Here is a 23,916-nt window from a genome sequence, read left to right as displayed (position 1 = left end):
AAGACTTGTTCCTGGAGCTCAAGGTAACAGAGTAACTTGGAGATCCCTCATGAAGTGGGACCATGAAGATGAAATAGTTAACCCCCGACTTCTATCCTAGACAGGTCCAGTTCTTTTGGCAAAGCCACCCAAAGGAGAACTTTCCCAGTGGCGCTTGTTATGCCAGGACTGCAGCCTTGGTTATGAGGGACAACATGGACTGAGATGGGGCAGCAGGGGCTGGATGAAGAACAGCTGCCCAAATGCACAGCCTTGGGCTTGGGGCTTAGTCACCCCGATGACCTACAGTGTTCTGCTATTCTGTGGAGCTGTGTGCCAGATGGAAAAGGAATGAAGGTGTGGATGAAAGAGGTGTGGGGTCCGTTCCAGGCTCTAGGCTCTAGATTATAACCAGGGGTGTTAAGAGCACCAGGCCGGTCCCTGGTCCCTGCTAGACATCTTTACCTTGTCTAGACCCACAGATGGTCTGTTCCTTTACAGCTCACCTAGAGGCCCCTTTCTCCAGGCATCCCCATTTGGACTGAGCCAAGCTGGAATAGTGACCTCCCTGGCTCTTTGTTACTTTAATACAAGCTCTAGGTGTTTGACCTTGCGCAAGCGTCAGAGCTGCTGCTTTAAAAGGCAGTGATCTCTTCCTGTAGACTTGTTACAGTGATTAATTAAGGAGACTGTAGGTACTGAGTACAGTGTAGGTGCTCAGCTAATGGCAGTTGTGGCTGTTAAGGATGCCAGAAACCGGGGACAAGATCAAAACAAAACAAATGAACAAAGCCTCCCTTTGTACCTTATTAGATTCAACAGGGCAATCAAGAGAGGCTTCATAGGGGAGGTGGCTAAAGGCTTTGAAGAGTGAGTAGAAGTCTGCCAGGCTGAGGCAGAAGATGTATCTGGAGAAGGGAAAAGGAGCAGAGCTTACACAGGATGAGAGGCAAGTTAGGGAAAGGAGAACAGGCAGAGAGGCACCTGGTTCTTTCACAGTGGGAGCAGAGTCTAGAGGCAGAGCAAGCCTGCCCTGATGACAGACGCGCTGGTTACCCATGCATATATCACTGAAGCTCCCCGTCAGATATGTTTAAAGATGTATTTATTTTATGTGAGTACACTGTAGCTGTCTCCAGACACACCAGAAGAGGGCATCGGATTTTTGTTGTGAGCCACAATGTGGTTGCTGGGAATTGAACTCAGGACCTCTGGAAGAGCAATCAGTGCTCTTAACCGCTGAGCCATCTCTCCAGTCCCTATGTTTATGTCTTAAGACTACTCTCCAGAATCTTGCCAGCTCCTGCCAGGTCAGGCCTGTCCCCTGCCTTGGGGTATGGGGATTTGTGGATGGTTCTACACTTGAATTTAGACTAATATGACTTTTTCTTACTTTCCACTCCTTCTTCTGTTTCCCACGAGGATTAACGGGGGTGGGGGCAGGGTTGGAAGGGGGGCTGTGCTGCATTCCTAGGCCAGACAGGCTACATTCAGAGCTGGAGGCAACATTTCTGAGGGAAGTGATTTGGAGAGTTTTGAGGCAGGTTCCTGGAGCTGCATCTCCAAGCTGGACCCCTGGGGTGACCTGAAGCTCCCACTGACTCTGGCTGGCTAGTTTCCCAGACCTAGGTTTGACCAAAGTGGTAGCATAGAAGGTGGTCAAAGCCTTAAGGCCAGGCTGCTTAGATTTAGTCTCTGTGTTCAGACTGGTCATGTGCCTGGAGTCTTGGTGTCCTGGGGTGGTAGTAATAAGCATATCGAAGGGCTCTGATGATGGTTACAGGACTTAATTTTCTCAGACCAACCATCTTAGCGCTTTGCTCACTGGGCTAGCAGGCACTTGGAAACAGTTAGCTTGAAGAGAGGACAGTTCAGGAGAGTGAAGGCTCAGTACCTGGATATCTAGGCATCTGCATAATCCCTCCAAACCTCAGTTTCCCTAGCTATGAAATGGGAGTGGTTATCATGCTGAGTTATAATGGCACTTAACTGTAAACTGGGCAGGCATGGCCCAATTGCCTACTTTAATAGTCTCTCCCTGCCCTGAGAGAGAGCTCTGTTAGGGCAGCATGAAGGTATAGGTAAGGCCAGAGCTGAAAGTGCAGGGGAAGGGCTCTAGAAACTTGGCATTTTCTAGATGAGGCTGAACCTACATCTCTGGTTACTGTGGGCAAGACCAGGGGGAAGTAGTTTGCTAGGGTGTGAGCCCTGGAGATCAGCAAGGGCCCACCCACCATTGCAAATGAGCCACTGGTTGGACACATGGCAGAGCCACTGATACACTGAGTAGCCCTGAATGTGGCATGACCTCAGCCTGGACCTCAGACCCCTTTTTTGTGGAGAGGGCTTAGGTCTACTTAGGTTTCCTGCTTCCTTGAAGGGCTCTGATTTTCCTCTTGCTGATTTTCTTGGATGGCTTCCATGTAGGCAGTGCCTTGGGCAGTATCATCTGCCCACTGGTTTGTCTAGAAAGGATGTTCTTCCCTCTCATTTTGCCTGGCTTGCCTACTATTACTCCCCACTGGCACTGTACGAAGGCTAGGAGAGGGGCCCAGGAGCGTCTAGCTTCCCTCCAAGAAAACAGAGCTGCTCAGTACTTTGGCCTGTACCATATGTGAATACATCCAGGTACTGGGTATTGTGGGGTTTGGGAGCTGGCCACAGATGGCTCTGGGAGGTGACTGACTACCATGGAGGATCCCAGAGGTCATGAGCACTACCTCCTCCCGCCAGCACAAGCTTCAGAACCAGCCACTCAGTTCCACTGAGCCTGGGCTGGGTAATTGTGGCACCTCACTTCCTCAGACCAGCCGTCCAGTCCGTGTGAGGCTACTGAGGAAGATGGAGGAGAGAAGCAGGTTAAGATGCTGGGAGGCCAGAGACTACCGACAGGAGCTTCAGGAGACACAGGCGCGGGATGAGGTTACTGTGCGAGTCTGCCATTGCTTGCTGCGGGGATAAACTGATAATCGGGTGTACGAGAAGGTGTGCATCACATGGCTGTGGCTCTTCGGGAACATTCGTTACCTCTTGCCCAAGATGTTTCTGTACACATTCACACACATGGAGTTGCTTAGGCTCAGATACTGTCTCGGCCACTTGCTACCTGGCATCCTCAGGCTATGTGCTCACCACTGCCTGTTGCCTTTGTTTGTACACACCCCTGTCAGTGGGAACCAGATTGGCGCTGGCTCACAGCACTGTAGTGCGAATGCTGCGGGTTAGCACAGGAAATAATTCAGCACGGAGGCTAGTGCATGTGAAAACTGCAGGCATATTTTCCTTTGTTATCTCCCGAGTCAGCTCAGGTGCCTCGGTTCACACTCAGTGTTGACTGAGTACCTGCAACAGGCCAGGCCTAAGCCCCTCTGCCCTGGCTAAGTGGCCAGCCTTGGTGCCTGGGAGCTGAGCGTGCATTCAGTTCTGATCCAGAGGGGTAGAGCTGCTGAGAACTGGTGTGCTGGCTCCCACTGCTGGTGTGACTGACATCCTGATGAAATATGTCAGCTGGAAACAGTTGTGAAAGAAATGCCTGGAAAGACTATTAGCTCTATAGGAGGACACAGGGAGTCTGAACTCAGGTCAGGTGCTAGTCTTGGCTTTGTTTTCATGTCCCCCGACACCCCCCCCCCCCCCCCGTTTCCTCATCTGAAATCAGGGCAATATCTGACCTCACCTTAGACTCTGGGATTGCTTATGTGGATATGTGGAATGTGCATTGTAAGCAGCTATGACAACTTTCATTTTGGTTTCTGGTCCTTCGCATGATGACTAAAAGTGGATCCTGTGTAGTTCATATGCTGATTCTGGGCATGGACATCAGTCAAAGCTTGGTCTGCTCTCAAGGGCTTCTGAGTTTTGGCTTCACTGAAACCTCTGGACTCTGTAACTTGCAGAGAATGAGGAAGGTCCCTTAGGCAGGCAGCCTTGCCCCTAGAGGGGATATGTGGTCACGCAGGTCATGCAACTGGGGTTTCTGAACAGTTCCTTGTTCCAGGCACTGGGTCAGTTAATAGGGATGAAACTATTTGGTCAGAGGCCAGTACTGCCCTTGAGTTAGCCCAGGAGGAAGGATGTGAAATCGCCCCCAAAGGTCAGAGACAGGGATGTGGCAGGCTTGGGCAGCCGGAAAGGTGGATTTGTGGTGCCGTCTAAGAACCCATGGCTTCTTTTACCTTGGGATAAAGTCCCAAGCCTGTGACCACACTGTGCCGTGGCTGCACCTCTACTTTCCTTTGACGTACACTGCCTGCCTCCTCCCCCTTTCTGCTGTCTTTGCTTCTTCCTGCCTCAGGGCCTTTGTCCATGCAGCACCTCTCCCTGGAACTCATCCAGCCTCAACATGAAGCCTCATAGGACCACAAACATCAATGACAACAAGGACCCTTTATTCAATGCTTGGAATATGATACTCAGCCAGTGTTGAGTGAATGAATGAATGAATGGTTATTAAGGAGGCAGCATTTGAGTTGGACCTGAAAAAGCAAGGTAGAAATACCTTAGTCTCTGCGGAGGCAGGCTCCTCTGCCTCTGGGAATAGGCTAGGCCAGGGACACAACTTGTTTGGTTTGGCAGATACAATGAAACAAGGGAGTGGAGGTTGGCACTTTGAGCTAAGCCAAGAGAGGGCTTTGTGTCCAGGAGAGTGGGACTTTGGAAGCCACTGCACACTGTTTAGCCAGGGAGAAGTGCTCATGGGACTGCAGTGAGTTGGCGGTAAGGATGAGTGGCTCACAAAAGAGAGGCTGGAGTCAAGGACTGGTGGTGAGTTGGAGAATCCATGATTCCTGCTGCTTTCTGTTCCCAAGGCATCACACATGTGCTTGGCAGTTGTCCTTGAGAGCTATCAGAGAGATAGATGCAAGGCAGTAATGAGGCTTCTCACATGATATATCTTTTTCTAGAAGACAATTGGGAATGGCTACCCTGCCAGCCAAACCAAGTCTCTGGAGGGGGAACATCAGTGTCCCCATTTCTAAGCCATCCTCATTGAGAAGGCAACACCTAGCTCTGCACCCCCCCCCCCCAACCTGGGCCCTAGAACAAGGTGAGAGTGAAAAAAACGAGCAGAACCATTGCCACCATTACATCCAGTGCAAGAGCCTCAGGATCCTCCTGCAAGGCAGCTGCTGTGGCCAAGAGACTTGGAGGGAATGGAGCCACTGCTTAGTAGCTCTGTATTTTTGAGCATCTTCCTAGCAACTTTGGACCTCGTCAGAAATGAACTGGGGTGATGCTCTGGCCTCGTGAAGGCTGAGGTTAAATGACACATACCGAGTCCTCAGCCAAAGAAACAGTGTGGCTCAGAAGCAGTGGCCGCTATCATGGCTGCAGTTTTCCCCACCGTTTGCATTCTTAGCAGGAAACTTGGGTTTCAGGCTTAAAAATGAAGAGCATGTCAACAAAACAGGATGGAACAAAGTCTTTTCCCAGCATGCCTCAGCATGTGGCACTGCCTTCCTGTGGCGCCCAGACAATGATGTGGCTAAAAGTCTTGAGCTTTCAAGCAGAAATAATCCCAATGGAAAGGAACCTCCCATTGTTACTGCATGAAGCGATGCAGGGGCTTGGCAGCCCTACTCGCCAGGCTGATTTTTAGCTCAGACTCCTCCTAACTGCTGTACCTCAGTTTCCTTATCTGCAAAAGGGCGAGCAGTATCCACCTCACAGGTTTGCTACGAGGATTAAGTGAGCTAATGTTTAGACTGTGCCTCTCTTAGTGCTACAGTCAGATCATTCATCGTTAACCCTGAGCACTGAGTGACTTAGTGGGAGCTCTGGAGCCAGAAGGCTGGGTACCAGTCCCAGTTCTGCCTTCTGTTGGCTGCCTCACTTGGAACTAGTCACTCACCTCTCTGTGTGCTTCTTTCTGCTTAGTATCATGACTGGTGCCTCACAGGCTTTTAGTGAGAAGTAAAAACCATCACCTAGGGGAGGGACCCCATGCCTAGGAGGCAGGAAGAACACTTGCTTCCTATGGCCCAAATCCCAATTAAAGAAGTTGAGACCTTAAGTCAGGAGTGATTTGCTGAAGAGTACACACTGGGGAGAGCATATTGGTCTCCAGCTTTGTGATCTGTGTTGGTATTTCCATGTCAGTGGCTGCTCAGGCAGACTCCAGCCCAGTGGTTCAGTGCATTTCAAGTTGGGTGGAGAGCTGATGTTTCCTACCGTCTCCCTTCAGGGTCCTTCTTCATCTGTGGTTAAAATGACCTCTGCTAGGCATCAGTTCCACAGACGGTCGGTCTCCAGAGCCTCAGTGTACTGTGGAGAGAGACTGCCACCGAGTCCTTTGTTCTCTATGGTCTCTTTTCCTGGTCACCTGGAGACTTTGGACCTGCCAGCTCTCTGCCTCTTTTCCAAGTGACTACTTTTCCAAGTCCTTGAGCATTAGGAAGCTGGGCTGTTAAAAGTACAATCACTGGGGACCTAGGATAATCCCAGCTCTGCCTCTTTCAGGCTTAATGACTTTGGACAAGTTACTTGAATTCCCCTGTATCGGAGGCTGCATTTGTAAAGTGGGGTGTGACATCAGTATCAATCTCATCAGGTTCTCTCTTGAGCGTTGATTAGGGTGGTAAGGGGAAGTCTGCCCCGTTCCTGGTATCCTCTGGCTGTCTCATAATCAGCGATATGTATGATTTTTGTGAATATGCTGTCTTTTCTTGCAAAGTGTACCAGACACCAGACAGACGTGGGAAGGTCCAGTAACAACAACAACAACAACACAACAAAAGACAAACAGCCCAGTGGGACTAGTGGGAACCATGACTTTGATCTTGTAGGGCAGAGTGGAAGGGCAAGCTGGTGAGCAGAAGCCCCTTCACAAGAAAGATACAAGGCCTTGCAGGGCCACATCTTTGTCATCTTTTTCTACTGCTTTGGGCATAGGTCTCTTGTGCATAGCAGGGGCAATAGTTCCCTCCACATACAGTCTTGGGCATCCCCACCCAAGGCTTTAAAGCCTTTCTTCACCTTGCCTGAGAAAGCTTACAGTCTCAAAGACTGCAGGTGAACCTGTGGAATGAAGGCATGCCCAGAGCATCAAGCCATGCCTGAGCGCCTAAGCACGCTCAGTATCTCCGCTCTTGGCCTGGGGAAAATACCTGGCGTGGGACAGGCACTGCATAGTGTTGGGGGCAGTTTCCCCTTCTGTCCACCACAGACTTTTGAAAGCTGCAAGACTAGAGGTGAAGCCCCAGGATTGTGAAGTAGGAATCCAGGCTGTCTTCTTGGTGGGTCAGAGTTGTTAGCCAGTGGCCCCTCCCAAGAGAAAGGAGAGCAGGAGTCTGCTGAGGGATAAAGGTGAGGGCTGTTCCCTTGCTCAAGAGAGTCAGCTAGTATGGGGAAGGACGACACCAGCCTGCAGCTGAAACAGACACCCTGGCTCAGTTCTCACAAGTCACTGATCTGCTGAGCAGGGCCAGTCTCCTCAATCAATCCGTGCTGACAGATGGTAGCAGAATCAGTGACCTAGAGGCAGAAGGCTCCATTTGTAATCCCAGAGCGGCCCAGGTTCTTGGAGGAGGGCTGAGGAGTTTGTAATAAAAGGAGTGACACAGGGTTTCCAAAAGCCATCTCAGAGCCAGAGAAAGAGAGAAGGGATTAGTTTTGCCTCTGGAATTGATACACAGTGATTCCGTTCAATAGGTAGTTTAGAGTGGACTGGGTTAGGAGAGATGGGAGAAAGAAACAGCTCATTTACTTTGTTTTCTTTAAAAGACTACAAAGTATAGAAAGAAAACTGAGATGGATACATTTGAGACAAGGAGGATACAAGAGGCTGAAGCAAGCTGGGTGTAGTATTGTCAGGGCCGCGATCCCAGCACCCCAGAGGCTGAGTCTGGAGGATGATGACTTGAAGCCAGCCTCTGAGACTCTGTCTCAAAACAAAGTAACGACCCTGAGTTGTAGGACTTTGGGTAGCAATTAATTTCCCTGAGCTTTATCTGCTCAGCTGTTCTGGCCTCCAATTTACAGTGATATCCTTCTTTCAGTCTCCTGCATCCTTGGACTCCAAGCGTGTATCACAGTGCATGGTGGTGTTAGAGTTAGTTGTGTCTGGTACTGCATGAATTCTTGGTGCAGCTCTCATTAGATACTCTCAGTACCTATTAAGTGAGGTAACACTAGGGGGTCAGGCATGGAACTCAGCGGGGAGAAATGAGTTGTCCAGGCCCCCCACACAGCACAAGAGCACTACTACCTGTCTGCTGGTCATGATTTCAATGAATGTGTTTCCTCTGTGTGATAATTCAAAGGCATATGGTAGGGTCCCAGCAGATCTGGCTGTAAGAATGGGGCAAGCTTCCATGTGGTGGTCATCTGGATAGTGTTCTGAAAGGGACTGAAAGAGTAGGGAGGGGGCTACCGTAGGGAAGGAGGCAGGGACTGGACCCAGTGTTTCTCTGCATCCTGTTCCTCGTGAGCTCTCTGGTATCCTTCTTGTCCCCGTGAGGCAAAGTGAGACCTAGGAAGAAGGGAGAATGAGGAAATGGTGTCCCTTTATGAACTGGCTGGGGATGCCTTCAACACTGAGTCACCAAGAAGGCACATCTACATTCTCCTCCCTCCCACGCCCCTTGGTGCAGAAAACTTTAGAGGTTTCCAGTTCCTCCCACCTTTCTCATGGCAGTCTTGACACTAGCAGTAGCCAGGCTGTGGTCTCTTAAAAGCCTTAGTGGCTGAGAGTTTGAAAGAAACAGAACAATGGGAACAGCTAGAGGGCAGGGCCTGGCGGTCTATTCAGCTTTGCCGCTTTGCTCCGGAAGGGCTTGGCACTTTGCCTGTTGTCAAAGAGGTGTGGGGGAGTCAAATCTCCGGGAACAGCCAGACCTGCGTTGGACTAGCCCCTACTTGATGAGGTGGGCTGGGAGAAATCATTACCTTCTCCACCACATCCTCCTGATAGGGTCCCTAGAACCAGGATCCCTAGCTGTGCCTGGAATCACCAGACCCTCTGTGGGTGGCCTGAGGCTAGGGAGAGTGAAGTACTCTGGCTGGATAGAATGAAAGGTGAAAGGGTAAAAGCCAGGCCACAGGGATCTGTAGATCCCAAATATATGAAATCTGGTCCCCAGACCAACCACAACTGACTCCTGTCAGCATCTCACCTTACACCCAAAGCATGTTTGGATTCCAGTTTCCTCTCAAGTTGGGTTGCTTTAGAGGGGAAGCCACAGACTCCCCAACATCTAGGCTGGATGCAGGCTTAGTTTAGAATCAGTAGTTTTAGGGACACATAATTCAAACCTTCTCCTTCCTCTTGCATCTGTGAGGTCCAAAGTGGAGAGGTCTCTGAGTGTGCCAAAAGCAGGGTATAAATAGTCCAACCTCACCCTCTCCTTATTAGCTTCATTTTGCATAGCAGAGGGGTGGGCACACAGTAGGTACTGCCATCTAAGGCAGCAGTTCCAACCTAGGCGTCGGGACAGCTTTGGTAGTGAATGACCCTTTCACAGGAGAGGCTGTCAGAAAACAGAGATTACTATTCATAACAGTAGCAAAATTACAGTTATGAAGTAGCATTGACATAGTTTATGGTTAGGGTCACCACAATATGAACTATATTAATGGGTCAAAGCATTAGGAAGGTTGAGAACCACTGATCTATGAGACGGTGGTTGTACATGAGATTTTTCTTGAGGAAAAAGAAATTTAGCCCTTTGCTCTGTGAAGATATCTGAGGAACAAGGGAAGGCTGGCTAGGGCCTGAGGCATGGCCCTGGAAATCTCTTACTTCAGTTCTGGGCCTACCATCCAGGAGTGCAGAACCTCAGCACCACTGCAGACTACTGGTGTGGAAGTCTATTTTACACGTGAGGTAGGTTGGCTTCTTTGCTTTTAGAACGGAGGAAACTGAGTGTCAGAGACTGTTGTTCATCCAGGAACACCCAGTAGGCACCATGGGCAGAGAGTGCATCCGCACACACCAGGCCATGTTACCCACCTGGGCCCGGCGGACGTTAAGAAAGCGGGAGCCACCCTGGTGGCAGCTCAAGTAACTATACAAATTGCCACGGGCTTCAAGGGCTGCCAAAGGCGCGACTTCGGATTTGGAGGCTCTGGGAGAACTCCAGAAATCCCAGTAGAAGGTTCTGTGCCACTAACTCCCCAGAAAGTTGCTCTGGGGCACCCCACAAGGTAGCCTTAAGCGGAGGGCTGGAGGTAGCACTGGGCGCGTGGTCCCGGACCGCAGAGTAGGGGGTCTCCTTGCTGCGCCTCTCGACGCTGCCACACGCGGGTGGGCAGCGCGCCACCCCGCCCCCGGCCCCGCCCCCTGCGCCCGCCCCGCCCCGCCGCGCGCCCTCCCGCCCGCCCGCGCGCCGGGGCCCGGAGCCGCCTCATTGGCTGCGCGCCGTCACCTGACGCTCTGTTATTTCCTGTGTGTTGGGAGAATGGAGAGAAAAAACCCGGAGCCGAGCCGCCTTCGGCCCCTGCGAGGCGGCCACGGCCTCAGCCGGGGGAGCCCTCCCTGAGGCGCGCCGGAGCGGGGAGTGAGCCAGCGAGCGCGCGGGCCGGAGCGAGCCTCTAGGGGCCGCGGCCCCGGCCCGCCCCGCCGTCGGCCTGGGCGTCCGCGCTGGAGGCGGTGGAGGCACCCCCACCCCCACCCCGCGCCGCGCCGCCGCCCCCTCCCCTCCCAGCGCCGGCGGAGGCCGAGGGACGGGCCGGGGGGCTCCTGCAGGTAACCGCCGCCCGGCCTGAGGAGAAAGGGCAGCCCGAGGGGCCGGGACCGGGCCGCGCCGCTCAGGCTGGCTGCTGGGAGCACAGGTCGTGGCCCGGCCCGCCCTGCAAGTGCTGAGCCTCGGGAGTCGCGGAGCGGGCTGAGGGGACCGGCGTGGGCTGCCGAGGGGTCAACGGCCAGGACCGGCGTCAGGGCAGAGCGGCCGGAGGCTCTGGGGCTGCGGGCGGAGATACCTGGTCGTTGCGGCCTGAGGTGCTGAGGGGTCCACGTTCTTGGCAGCCCCGCGGGGACCGGCGTTGCTGGCCTCTTGGCCGGGGGCTGGGGGCGAGGCACCCGTGAAGGGCCGGGCTTGGAGCGGGCCGGGGAGGGGCCGGCTGGGGCTGGCGGAGCAGCCGCGCGAACACCTGAGGCCATGTGGATGCGGCTGCCTGTCGCCTGCCGGCGGCCCAGAGCAGGTACCCGGCGGCGGGGCGCGAGCTAGGGGCGCAGGATGCACTTCCTGTGTGGGGCGCTCTCCCCTCCCCCGCCGCGGTGAGCAGGGCAGGGCGCAGGGTCCCGCGGAGTCCACGAAGGAGCTCTTTCTCGCGGGTAGGGGATGGGAAGGCGAGGCTCTGAGTCTCTCTTCCTCATTCTCACGGAAAAGTGGTGGCTTATAGAAGAGTTTGCTATCCGGCCTGCGGCGGGAGGTGGGATGTCTTGAGTGCGCCGGGATGGGAGTGGAATTTAGTGTGTGTGTGTGTGTGTGTGTTGGGGGGGGGCAGTGGAGCTGCGGATTCCTCCACGGTTTGTGGGTGCGGACACCAGTTTTGCTTGCCTGCCTGTATTCAACTCCTTTGGGGACGAATCAGAATTAGGGGTTTCTACCCGAGCTCTGCGTTCTCCCTCCAGAGATTAGATGACTCTGGTAAATGCTATAAAAATGGATGGAATTTTTGAGCTATTATCTAACAGGCTGATCTTTGAATGATAATTGGACCCTTATGTTAACAGCCTTAGTGAAGAGTTTTATAAAAGATTTTACATGGGGTGGCATTGGCAGCTGGGGAAACGGCACTAAATTCTGATCTAGGAGGCCTGGAATGCACTTCCAGCTTGGCCACCAAATAAACTGTAGCCCTGGGCAAGTTACCTACCCTCTCATGCCTCAATTACACTTCTGTTAAAGACTCCCTTGCAGGCCAGACATTTCGAAGGTTTATTTGAGTTTGGTTTGGTGGTTCTTCCACTCCGGTTTTGTGCTCGCTCTCATTTTGATCATAGGAACTTTACTGAGAGATGTAAGATGCGCCTCACTGGCTTGAGAAGTAACTTGGTCAGGGTAGTTTGTGCTCAATTCCCAGTGCTTTTCTGTGCTTCTGAAGAGAAAACGCACACTATTAATAGCAGTCTAGCTTATGTTGAATGCACATTATTATGCTTTTTTTTTTTCCTTTGTGATAAGAGTTTTCCGAAAAAGCACTGGCTAATTGGGAAATATGGATGCGATGATTGGGTCTGTTTTTGTTGGAAGCCCTTTCCACGTGGGGAAGGGATGCTATTTCAAGATCTTTTAGGTGACTCTTACTTGGCTAACTTCAAATTCCAATTTCAGTCTTGGAGTAGGGATAAAGTAGAATTAGCTATGCGATGTAGTAGGCTTGCAGAATTAATATCCACCTCAGGATGCAGTAAATGGTTTGCATCCCCGGTTTATTCCTAGTGGTAGCAGGGTACTTCCCTGGCAGATGCTGAAGAACCCGTTAGTTTTACTGATTTTCTGGTGTGTGAGGGCCCTGGGCCATATGCTTTTGAATGGTAAGTACTCTTAGACCAACTTGGATTTTGCTCTTGTTTGTGGAAGACTTTGTTTTGTTTTGTTTTTGTTTGTTTTTTTGTTTTTGCTCAATTCCCCATAAAATATAGCTCACTATGGTTTTTTTAGATCATTTTTTAAAAAATTTTGGTCTGTATAGCCTTAATGGTCTTTAAACGTGGATGGCAAAATGGGCTCATAATGTTTATCTTGTGTATGTGTTAAAAGAAGGTTTTCTTTTATATTAGTTAAAATCATGCCTGTCACATAAGGAGACACTTAAGATTATACATATGAGTTATTTGGAATTTTTTATTAGGACTTGAATTATGACCTCATGTTTACTGTATGATTTGAAAAAGTGCCAGTTACTTGAATTAGAAGCACCTCTCACACTCAAGTATGTATTATGCTTGTTTTATGGCTTATGAAAAAATTACTATAAAGCTTTACTGTGGTAGTTTGTGAGTGTGTATGTATGTACGTATGTATATGAGAGATCTTACATAGGTAAGATAGTAGGAGAATTGCCTTTATTAAGTTTTAACTTAGAGAGGAAAGGAAGCTAACATTTACGTTAAAAACAAAAACAATGTATGGACTTAGGCCAAAGAATTCTAAACTGTCCTAAAATGTCTACCCAGTGGACCTAAGAGTTCATTATTCCTTCTCCACAGAATACATAAGCTAGTGAGAGGTGGAGCTTGAATATAACTCTTCTCTCCTAGGTCCCAAAACTTGTTACCAGGTTCCTTTTAACTCAGGGCCTGCTCAAGGGGCAGATTAGTTAGTATGGGTGGCCCTAAAATACTTAGCTTTCTACTGTCATTCTGCTCTACTGGCTCTTTAAAACAAACAAACAAACAAACAAACAAACAACAGCACAACAAGCAATAACAACCAAACTGGTGAATATGAAATTTGGAGCTGGGTGAAATACTGGAAGGTGGTTTCTGTGACCCTTGGGAATTTTCTTAACTTTCAGTTTGTCCTTGCTTGGCCAGTTTTGCTGGTATGCCTAAGATTTAATTTGTAAGACGTTTCTCTTTCTTATCTACTTCTGCCATTTTGTCTTGAGCTGAAAACATAACCTGAAAGAGCAAGAGAAGTCATAAAAGGTTGTCTTTCTTGTTGCCTGTGTGACTGGTTTGCAAGTGTTCAGGAACCATGTCATGATTGCTTTCACTTTGGCCAAGTGAGACTTTTTTGACATAAATTTATGAAAAACAGAACTTGTCCCAGGATGCCTTAAGCATTACTCCCTCTTGGGGGAGTATTTTTAGTTTTAGGCCCTTGAAAGTCTTGTGGAGGTGATACTGGGGATTGAGAGCAGTCTCAATTGTGCTAGACAGGCAGGTATTCTGCTAGTGAACTATATATACACCCAAGCTTCCCAAGGAGCTTGTCATGACCATGGTACCCACAGTACAGAGGAAAAGAGTCTCATGGTGACAAAATTCAGAGTTTCCTATATTAGGGCCGTGCTTGCTTTGAGGTAATGCACAGGACTAGCAGGAAGATATGCTATGTAACAGGAGTTGTTGGTATAGCTGTGGCTTTATTTGGTGGTTCTTTATGGATTTAAGAACATAGAGCTGGCTGTGGTGGTATATGCTTTTAGTCCCAGTACTCTCAAAGGCAGGCAGGTCTCTATGACTTTGAGGCTAGCCTGGTCTACATAGTGTTCCAGTCTCAAAAACAAACAAACAAACAAACAAAAAAAACAAAAGAAACTCTCTCTGTAGGATTGGGACACTTGACTATTAACACAATATGGAGATGGTTTCTTTGTTTGTACATTGTATCCCTAAATGTTGATTAAAATCCTCTTGTATATGTCAGGCCATTTGCATTAATAGATGTTCATGGGCTACATTAAAAGGTAGAAGAAGTGGAAAGCAGACTATAAACAGTAAGTAAATAAGAATGTCATATAGTAATAGCAACAAAGAGAATAAAAAAATATAGGTGGATGTGTTGGTTCCTGCTTATAATCTGGGAACTCATGAGACAGAAGCAGGATTGTGAGTTTAAAGCCAGCTTGAGCTACATGAGCAAGTCTATCTGGAAAAGAAAGAAAAGAAGCTTAATATGATAATGACATAGAATGCTGCTTTAGATTGGTTTCAAAGATGGTCCCTGTTTTGTAGACATTTCTCTCAGCTGCGTGGACAGATTTAATCTTTAGGACAAGTAAAAAATGTTAAGTAATTTACTTTGGCCTTGAACATCTGGGAAAAAATACCGAGGGCCACTGCTAGGAAATGTTGTTCCCTTCTCATAGTCTGCTACCACCATTAAACATATGCTTTCTGTAACAAATGTGTTTTATCCCATACTTACAAAACAACACACAGAACCTGTTTCCCATTTATGTGGCCAGCCACAGTAGTAATCAAGGACATACCTGGAGAAGTAGTACCCTTGTTCATCTCAAGAGATCCTACTCCCCCACGCCCCCCCAACTTGGCTGGCTCATTCGCACTATATATATAGCTGAGGATACTCTGGTTTCTCTTCAGATTGTATTAATCTTTCGCCTTTTACTATATAGCTGAGGATGACCCTGAACCTCTGATCCTCCTACTTCCTCCTCCTAAGTTCTAGGATCAGACATGCACTACTACTGCAATTAAGAAGAATTCCTACTTTTTATTAGGCACAGTGAATATTTTTCAGGCTTCCTAAGTAATAGTTTTTACTTTTAGTCATAGAAGTGAAACCAGGGCTGAACTGAAACTGAGGTGTGGGGATAACATCAAAAGGCCTCATTGTAACTGAACTCTAAGGAAGCATTTCTCCATGTTATACATTGTGGACCAAGACACAATCAGGATAAGAAACCAGTTAGTGGGGTCTAAGAAGCCAACACTGTCTTTCTGAAAAGTAACAGTAACACAGTCTTTGTCCATACTGCTTCATATTGATAACAATGTTTCTTTTCTTACTCTCCCCTACCCCCTGGTTTCTCTATGTAGCCCTGGCTGTCCTGGAGCTCACTTTGTAGACCAGGCTGGCCTTGAACTCAGAAATCCACCTGCCTCTGCCTCCCAAGTGTGTGCCACCACCGCCTGGCACAATGTTTCTTCAGATTGGAATTTCATGGGGTTTTTCTGTTAGTGATGGAAATCTATATAGACTAGGCAGCCAGAACTCACAGAAATCCACCTGCCTCTTTCTCTTCATTGCTGGCATAACAGGCATGCATGACCATCAGACCCTGGTGAATTTTTAAAAATTGGGGAGTACATTATGTCATATGTATGTATATGTGTGTAGGTGCACATGTATATGTCTGTGCGGTGAACTTCAGTACTGAAGCCTTTTTATAAGGGTACTAGAGATCAGATTCATGTACTCATGTTTACATGTTAAGCACTTCGGCTGGCAAAGAGCAGGCCCCCACCTTTGACTGTCAGTGTAAATCACTTTCAGTTTTTTTTGAGCTGTAAAGTCATAGGGTTAAACTAGATTATTCCTTCTTAATCTAATTTGTAGTGTGTATTTGGTGTAGGTGCCTGTGGAGGCTAGTAGAGGGTGCTGAATCTCCTAGAGCTGGGGTGGCAGGTTGTGAGCTGCCTAATGTGGGTGTTGAGGAGCCAACTCAGGTCCTAGGGAAGAGCAGCAAGCACTCAACTGCTGAGCCAGCCATCTCTCCAGCCCCTAGTGCTTGGTTTTTTTGGGAGTTTTCTTCTGGCTCTAAAGTTCTGTAGTCATAGTTGAAAAGTGAAGCAAAAGGCAGTTTAGATACCAGTTAGTGAGCCTCCTAGCTAGGACGAGCTTGTCTGTACTGCATCACCCACTGCCAAAGCCTCTAACAGCTGCCCTTGCTTCTCAACATCCTTCCAGCTCAGTTCCACTCAGTTGAGACCCTCTATTTTTGAAGCAAGGGCAGCTATAAGATATACAGAAGTCACTGGTGTTCAGCACCTCAATCTGAAATTTTAAATATAAACATCAGTGGATGTTTTCTGGCCTTTTTTTTTTTTTTTTCTTTTTTGGTTTTGGTTTTGGTTTTTGAAACAGGGTCTCTTGTACCCCTGGCTGTCCTTGAACTTAATGATGATTCTCTATAAGTGCTAGGCTTATAGGCATAATCCACTACATTTAGGTGTCTGCAGTTTTTATTAAGACAATTCGAAACAGACAGACATTTCTCCTTACTGAAGCCTTTAGCAGGCACCATGAATGATCTCCCTTAAGTTCTTCTGGCTAGTCCCTATCCATACTCACTATCCACAGTGCATGAAAATAAAAAGACATAATCATTCTACCTTCATTATTTGGATTAACTTTCCCACAGGTCATCCCCAGTGGTACCACTACCTTTCCAGTTTCTCAAGTCATGGTTGTATCACTCTTATAATTCATCACCAAATTACTGACAGTACTATTTCCATTATATAGCTTTCTTTTTAAAAGTTGTTTTTAATTTAATTTTTATTTTATGTGTATGGATTTTTTTCCCCCTACATGCATGTATGTGTACCACATGTGTGCCTGGTGCTTGCAGGGGCCAGAAGAGGGCGTCAGATTGCCATTGTGAGCTGCCATGCAGGTTCTGGGAATCTAACTCAAGTCCTCTGGAAGATCAGCTAGTGCTGCCAGCTGTCCAGTCCCATAATATAAGTCCTGTAATGATACTTCTTTCCTCCTGTCCCCATCACCCCTAGTGCCATTCTCATACTCAGTGGAACATTGGTCTCCTATTTCTATTCATATCTGCCTCTATCCCACCTTGTCCAGAACATAAGAGTCACCTCTTTCCTGATAAGAACATTTTAAGTTTCCCATAACACCCTGTAGAGAAACCTGACCCCTTCTGCCTGTCTTGACACTTGCTTTCTTCAGCAACCTTCATTCTTCTTCAGTTTCTTGAAAATGCTTATTCTTCCAACAGTGACTAGACTAGCCTTTTCTCATCCCTTATGATGTTTGTGGAATGAATGAGTACCAGAAGATAAGCAGAATAGAAAATGGAATAAGAAGAAAAAGTGTTCTTGGTGTGCATCTGTAAAGTTCTTAAAATAGTAGAAGTGTGTGTGTATGCAGAATGCTAGTTTGATTATAGCATGGGCAGAGCTTCTTAAACAGTACATCTAGGAGTCTGCTATCCTGTTGGTGAATGTGTAAAATGATGTAACCATTTTGGAAAACGTAAGAAATTCTTAGAAAGTTGAACATGTATATCTTGTGACCTGCAGTTTCACTTTTAGGTATTTATTCAGAAGAAACAAAATTTTCTGCAACTAAGCTATATGCGAGAATGCTTATAGCAGTTATTCTTATAATAATCAGATCCTGGAAATGGTCCAGATGTCTGTCCATGGGCAAGATAAAATAGTATATACATTTAATGGAAGGTTGCTCACAATAAAAAGGAACAGACCACTGGTACTGTGATACTGTAATAAAGATGAGGTCTTACAAATACGCTGAAAGTTAAAAAATGGATCATCTTATTTGTAAGCCAAAATAACCCATGATATTAGGAATTGGATTGATAATACTTTTTGTTTTGTTCATAGGCAGGTCTCATGTAGCCTATGCTGGCCTCAAACTTGTTATGTGGCCGACTTCTGATCTTTTTGCTACGACCTCCCAAATGATTGTTTTACAAGTCTTTGCTACAATGTTTGGCTTTGACACTTCCTTGCCCACTACTTTGGGTGGATGAGGATTGAGTAGGAGGGGGATATAAGTTTCTAGAGTAGTGGTTCTCAACCTTCCTAATGCATGTAATGTTTCCATGTTGTGGTGACCCCCAACCATAATGTTATTTTCATTTCTACTACATAACTTATTTTGCTACTGTTATGATATGTAGGATGTCTGATACACTGCCCTCATAGTTTGAGAACTTCTATTCTAAATATCTATATCTCAAGATTAGATCTTGTGCTTATAAGTAATTTTATTATGAGGAAATTCTATCTGAAAACAATTTAGGAATAAAATTTAAGACTCTAGGCTGGGTGGTGGTTGGTAGTGACAGCAGTGGTGGCTGTACACTCCTTTTATCCCAGCACTAGGAGGCAGGGGCAGGTAGATCTCTGTGAGTTTGAGGCCAGTGAGTTCCAGGTCCATCAAGGCTACATAGTGCTACCCACCCTCAAAACTAAAACATAAAACAGGCACTATAGTGTTCACACTTGTAATCTTACTGCTGAGGAGACAGAGGATACCTGGAGCTTGCTAGCCAGCCAATTCAACTGAATCAACGAGTCCAGTGAGAGATCCTGTCTCAAAAAATAATGTAGAGAACCATTGAAGAAAACACCTAGTGTTATTCTCTGGCCTCTGGGCACCCACATGTACACAAGCACCAAAAGGAAAGCATGAGTTGGAGTCTGGAAAGATGGCTCAGTTGGTAGAACACTGCTGCATAATGTGAGGACCTGAGTTTTGAATGCCCAAAAGCTTGCTTGCTGGCCAGTTAGTTCCATACCAGAGACTCTGCCTCAAGCAGGTTAGCCTCTGATTCTCATATGCCCCCTGCACAAATGTACATGAAACTACACAATCACACACACACACACACACACACACACACACACACACACACACACACAAGCTGAGTGTTTTTAATCCTAGCACTTGAGAGGCAGAGGCAGGTAATTACTTCTGGTAATTGTAGATCAGCCTGGTCTACATAGTGAATTCTAGGACAACCAGGCTCATGGAGAAAGACCCTGTCTCAAACCAAACCAAAATAAAACCACCAGAGTGAGATGGGAAGCACTTTTACGCTTGATGGCAGGGCTGGGGTTTGGGGGTGAAGTTCACTCTTTCTCCGGTCCTAGCAAAGCAACTCTGTTATCTCTTGGATATCTATCTACCTAAAACTTTTGTTTACAGGAAAAATAAAAAAAATATTTCCAAACACCACTTTACATGGCTCTCAGGCTAGTCAGAGCCATTTTGCATTATTTTTATTTTAGCTTTGGCTTCTGTCTTGTTCTGTTCAGTGCTTTAACAGTGAAAGTACTGTTTTGCCCACAAGCTATTGCTCTGTTGTGGCCTATCCTCAACCTCTGTCTCTGTCTGTGTCAGTGTAGGTCAGAGGTTATGTAATACACAACATGTTTATTTCTCCAAGTTTGTCTGTTGGCCAAGATACTGTGTTAATAAGCTTTTTGACTTTATGTCTTTTCACATAGGTATTAATGTTGAATTTAAATTAATTGAAGAAAATGTACAGGGTGTTTCTGTGACTAACTAAAATTAAGAGTAGGGAAAACTTCAGAGGAAGAAATAACGGCCTGATAGGAACAAGATGATGAAAATCTTGGTTCTAGGGTATATTGAAGAGTTTCTTAGGGTCTTAATGCTGTGAACAGACATCATGACCAAGGCAACTCTTATAAAAAGAACATTTAATTGGGGCTGGCTTACAGGGTTCAGAGAGTCAGTCCATTATTATCAAGGTGAGAACATGGCAGCATCCAGGCAGGCGTGGTGCAGGTGGAGCTGAGAGTTCTATGTCTTCATCTGAAGGCTGGCTCCCTTGTGGTTAGGAGGAGGATCTCCTTGCCCACCCGCACAGTTGACACAATTTCTCCAACAAGGCCTCACTTAATCCAACAAGGCCATATCTCCCATTAGTGCCACTCCTTCAGCCAAGCATATTCAAATCACCACAAAAAACATGGCCAACTGTTCCTCTGAAAAACAACTGCAGAGAGGCCCAGAAGGAGTATTGGTAGTTTAGATGAAGAAGCTGAAGAACTCTGTGCTCTGTGGAGAAAGCTGGGAATTTCTGGAGGATTTTGGAACAGGTGTACTCTCATTTGTGTTGAATAATTATCCCACTGAGGGCAGTTTGGAAACTATGTTTTTTTTTTTTTAAAGATTTATTTATGAATATGAATGCTCTGTCTGCATGTATGCCTGCATGCCAGAGGATCATCAGTTCCCATTAAAGATGGTTTTGAGCCACCATGTGGTTGCTGGGACTTGAACTCAGGACTTTTTGGAAGAGCAGCCAGTGCTCTTAATTCTGAGTCGTCTCTCCAGCCCCAGGAGATTATATTCTTAAGAGCAGGATGATTCCTACAAACTCTTGGACTAGCACCAAAGCCAACAGTTTATGCTACTTGCACATGTGTCAGCAGACAATGAAAAAGTGCATGTTGTATTGAATTCAGTGCTAACCCTACCCAATGAGTTTAAACCTGACAAAGGGCCTGAGGGTGCAGCTCTGTGGTAAAGTGTTTGCTTAACATGCACAAGGCCCCAAGTTCCATCTCCAGCATTGCAAAAACACATATAATGGCAATAGAGTTTCATTTTTTTTGATTGAAAAGGATTTTGTCGAAGTGGAATTGAGTTTTAGTATATTCCATAGGAGAAATTTGAGTTGGGAGTGAAAGACATTATAACTGGTATCATTTATTAAGTGTTTCTATGAAATGAAAAAAAAAATTGCTACGTGTGGTTGGCATGTGCTGAAAACTGACATTCTCAGATGTAGTCCATTCCCTTATTACTACAGATAAGGGAATGGACTACATCTGAGAAAAATATTTCACTTCAGTTACGATTGCTAAGTAGATTCTATTCTATGCACAAGAAATACCAAATATCTTCCTTTTTCCTAGAGTTCAGTGTCTGTAGGAGAGTCAGACATGGAAAATTAACATTTATAAAATGTACAAAAGATCTATAAGACTGTAACAGTGGTGTAACGAGAGCTAGAGGAGACCCATGGAAGGGGCTTGTTACCTCTTGATTGAGAATGCAAAGAGTATGAGAGAAAGCTGTAGAGGAGGAGACATTTAATGGGCCTGACAGATAGGAAAGAGCTGTGCGGAAGCAGTGGGGAAGGAACATGCCAAGGAAAAGTTCTTTAAGACCGAAGTTAAAAGTATGTGGTATGTTGCCACAGTAAAGTGAGCTCTGGAGCATGGCAGGGTAGGTGGTCAGGAGCAAGAGGGACCCAGGCAGCCCAGGAGTGAAACTGAACTTGAATTTGAGTGCTTGATTTGCATACATGGAGCATGGTTTGGAAGAGAGTTGTAGTCTATGACTGAGAAGCCTTTTCTCACTGTCAGAAAGGCTGGGGGTGGAGATATGAGAGAGTTGTAACCATGTGATGAATTGCTGAGTTTTTCTTCTTCCTCTTCTGGTTTTCCCCTTGCCCAAAGCCTCATAAGAGGAAGCATTAAACTATAGCAACTGGTGTAAATAAAATGGACTTACAGGAAATTCTAGCACTAAATCTACCTTAACATTAAAACCGATAGGCAAGGATATTCCAGTGGCCAAAAACTCGTTGTTAATAATTTTCATGTAATAAATTCTAAAAGCTAGATAGTCTCAGTACTTGACAAATGTTAATTTATTTAATTAGTAGAAAAAAATTAGGTTATGTTATCTTCCGTTTTCTGGATGAGCAAACTGAATCTTGGAAGAATTGAATGACATGACCAAGGGCACATAACTAGTCCGTAGCAGAGCCAACTTTTGGTATTGGGCACCTGGCTCTGAGTTCTGCTCTTCACTGTATGTGATGTGGCTCTGCATTTAATCTAGTTGAGTGGGAAAGAGCCTGGCCAGTAATGTAAGTACAGGATCCTTGGAGGGATGAAAAGCAGAATGGAGAACTGCCTTTTAAGGACCAATATGTAAGAAGTTAAGGACTATGCACCATTGCATTCCCAACTTGTAGGATATATCGTTTATGCTCAGCAAATAATTTTTGAGTAAATCAATAATAAGTAGAATAGAGTTTTGCTGCTAGCCTTCCAAGAACTATGCCATGAAGGGGTCAGTTGCTTTCACTGTTCAGGATTCTGTCTGAATTAGTGGGTTCCATGAGTTTGTTACTTGCCTATTTATGCTGAGTTTACTCAGTTTTAAAGAATGCTGTTCAGGCAGCTGCTTACTAAATTTAAAAAGTCACTTATTTTCAGAATCAAAATATCTGCCTTTATAATTCCAGCAGAAATCTATATATTCAAGTTCTGTAATGATGCTTCTGGTTTGTCACATACCTGTATGTAAGATGGGAATCTTGAAAAGACTTAAGGAGTGGGAGAGTTAGGGAGATGACTCAGTTGATAAAGTGCCTGTTGTGTAAACATTGAGTCCACATTCTTAGTACCTACATAGAAGCCAGGTGTGCCATGGTGGTCTATGCATATAACTCTGGACAGACATATGCAGAAAGATCCCTGGAGCTTGCTGGCCAGTCTCAAATCTTTGGGCTCCAGGTCCAGTGAGAGAATCCTGTCCTGCTCTCCCCTGAGTATCCCCCACCCACAAAAGAGAGAATCACAGAGGATATGTAACTAGTATGTAGCAGAACCATCTATGATCAACCTGTACACAGCCTTACAAACCTGTACACAAATGCTCACATATTCACAACTACATGGACACATACATACATCTCACAAAAATGAATTGAAATTGAATTCTTTATAGTAGCAGAAGTGTTTAACCCATTCAAAGAGAAAGTTAAATATTTCTTTTTCTTCTTCTCTTCTCTTTGTTTTTGTTTTTGTTTTTGTTTGAGACAGGGTTTCTCTGTGTAGCCGTGGCTGTCCTGGAACTCACTCTGTAGACCAGGTTGGCCTGGAACTCAGAAATCCGCCTGCCTCTGCCTCCCCAGTGCTGGGATTAAAGGCGTGCGCCATCACCGCCTGGCTCTTAATAAATATTTCTTAACAGACTAAGTATTATTTCTACCTTCCCTATCTCTATTTTTATATGACTATTCATAAGATTTGATACAGGCCCATCCGTACCTGCTAAGAGACTTGCTAGTGGTTCATTAGGAAATTCTTTTCCAGGAACCTAGTGATAATTCAGCTCTAGAAGTGTCTTTGTCAATGTGAAGTCACAGCATTGATCGTGTAGAAGTCTTAGATCTGAGCTCATTAGCAAATTAATAACTGATACAGGTTTCTAGGGAAGAACAAACTAATGCTTTATCTTTGCCTAGTTCATTCTAAATTAAGCCATTTGAGAAGAGGAAAAAGATAAGTTTTTTTTTTTTTAAGTGAATCAAGACTTAATTCCACAGCCAGTCAATTTATGTTGACCTAGTTCAGCATATTCACCTTCTATTAAAATAGATATCTTGTAATACATTTCTGTTAAAATATAAGATTTAACTACCAAGCTAACAGTATAAAAAGTCATTTCATAAGACTATACTTTTATTCTAGTTAAACTAGTATATGAAAAGTTATTTTTATTGAAATAGTTATGTATGGAAATATGTTAAAGAAATGTCATGATTGTTTGTCTAATATAAATATTTTAACTTAAATAGCTTCTAAAATGTTTTTGTGGCTGGAGGTGACTTCTAATGTTATTTTTTTATTAGATATTTTCTCTATTTACATTTCAAATGCTATTCCGAAAGTTCCCTATACCCTCCCCCCACCCTCCTCTCCTCCCCACCCACTCCTACTTCTTGGCCCTGGCGTTTCCCTGTACTGGGCATATAAAG

The 23,916-nt window shown here is 46.1% G+C and overlaps 1 protein-coding gene and 2 long non-coding RNA genes across 10 annotated transcripts in view; 2 read left to right on the top strand and 1 right to left on the bottom strand.

Annotated features, from left to right (window-relative positions):
* Positions 1-23,916, top strand: part of Tcf20 (transcription factor 20) — a 179,657-nt gene that overhangs the window by 77,939 nt on the left and 77,802 nt on the right. For 3 of the 8 annotated variants that reach the window (XM_011245553.3, XM_011245552.3, XM_011245551.3), the window contains exon 1: positions 10,342-10,663. The exons of 4 other annotated variants lie outside the window; for them this stretch is intronic. The gene's annotated coding sequence lies outside the window, so the exon portion shown is untranslated. Of the gene's footprint in view, positions 1-10,340; positions 10,664-23,916 lie in introns of those variants that run through there. One more of the 8 variants, XM_011245554.3, reaches the window with a different exon arrangement.
* Positions 4,349-11,085, bottom strand: Gm20324 (predicted gene, 20324). Its single transcript, NR_045068.1, has 4 exons — positions 10,897-11,085; positions 9,093-9,446; positions 8,351-8,449; positions 4,349-4,822 (listed from the first exon to the last, which is right to left on the bottom strand). It is a non-coding gene; the product is annotated as a predicted gene, 20324 (long non-coding RNA).
* On the top strand, positions 11,704-19,682 carry Tbrg3 (transforming growth factor beta regulated gene 3). The gene has a single exon (NR_027799.1). It is a non-coding gene; the product is annotated as a transforming growth factor beta regulated gene 3 (long non-coding RNA).

Source organism: Mus musculus, chromosome 15, assembly GCF_000001635.26.
Source record: "Mus musculus strain C57BL/6J chromosome 15, GRCm38.p6 C57BL/6J".
NCBI classification, from domain to species: domain Eukaryota; kingdom Metazoa; phylum Chordata; class Mammalia; order Rodentia; family Muridae; genus Mus; species Mus musculus.
This window is presented reverse-complemented; position numbering and strand designations above follow the sequence as displayed.